Source organism: Ictidomys tridecemlineatus, chromosome 1 (genome assembly GCF_052094955.1).
Source record: "Ictidomys tridecemlineatus isolate mIctTri1 chromosome 1, mIctTri1.hap1, whole genome shotgun sequence".
NCBI classification, from domain to species: domain Eukaryota; kingdom Metazoa; phylum Chordata; class Mammalia; order Rodentia; family Sciuridae; genus Ictidomys; species Ictidomys tridecemlineatus.
This window is the reverse complement of record NC_135477.1, coordinates 84,526,811-84,527,958: the sequence shown is the minus strand read 5'-3', so window position 1 is coordinate 84,527,958 and position 1,148 is coordinate 84,526,811. Positions and strand designations below refer to the sequence as shown.

Sequence of the window (1,148 nt, the reverse complement as noted above, 5' to 3'; positions counted from 1 at the left end):
CATGAGTCACATTTACTTTCCTACATGATGGATGACAAAGAACCCCTGGAATCTCAGAGAGTTTAAACTGATGAATCTTTGCAGGAACCTAATATGTTTCCATTCCATTAATTGCAGGTCTAGTGGCACAGGTACATTTTTACATGTATATTAATTGAGTTTATCTAATAAAGCTCTTGATCTCCGAAACATAATTATCAAAGCCATTAAGTTATTCAAAACCTGAACATTTTCACCTCTGTGGTGATTGGTGGAGTGGATCAGGTACAGCCCTTTGATGTTTACAATTAACATTTAAATGACTATATAGAACTGGTCATTGTCCTTTAAGAAAAAATAATCATGGAAAAAATATTCTATTAAAATAGGGTAATGCAGATGCACATGCTTTCTTTTTTCCCAGAAAAATAAGCCTGCACAGGAATTAATTTATGTCTACAATATAACCTTTTCCCTGAAAAGAGTAACAAAAATACAGGCTTTTGGTTTTTATCACCTAATTCATCACTCATCTCTGCACATTGTGTTGCACACATAAACATTTTCTTTTTTTTTTTTTTAGAATTTTAATATTTATTTTTTAGTTTTCGGCAGACACAACATCTTTGTTTGTATGTGGTGCTGAGGATCGAACCCGGGCTGCACGCATGCCAGGCGAGCACGCTACCGCTTGAGCCACATCCCCAGCCCCCACATACATTTTTACAGATTTATAGCTATCTATATAAACACCTTATACTCTAGCAGGTTCTACTGTGTGTGTGTGTGTGTGTGTGTGTGTGTGTGTGTGTGTGTGTGGGGCTGGGGTTTGAACCCAGGGCCTTGTGCATGCAAGGCAAACTCTCTACCAACTGAGCTATTTCCCCAGCCCTACATTTTTAACAATTACAGGAATTTCAGATTCTTTTCTCAACAAAATATGAGCAAAATCACTTCAAATTCTTGTCCTTCATCCACCAAAATCTCTTACACCATAATTAAAGTCTTTATCAGCATCACCGTGTGCTACACAACAATCTCGTCCTCCTAAAAATAAATGCACAGGGGGGAAATTCCTCTCCATGATAAGCAAACAGCAATTATTATTCCCTGTTATTAAAATGCTCTCAGCTAATTGCACAGATACCAGCAGTGAGATTACCTTAAAA

At 37.1% G+C, this 1,148-nt stretch overlaps 1 non-coding gene across 1 annotated transcript; it reads right to left on the bottom strand.

Annotated features, from left to right (window-relative positions):
• Positions 1-792: 792 nt before the first annotated feature.
• Positions 793-869, bottom strand: Trnaa-ugc (transfer RNA alanine (anticodon UGC)). The gene has a single exon. It is a non-coding gene; the product is annotated as a tRNA-Ala (tRNA).
• Positions 870-1,148: the final 279 nt, after the last annotated feature.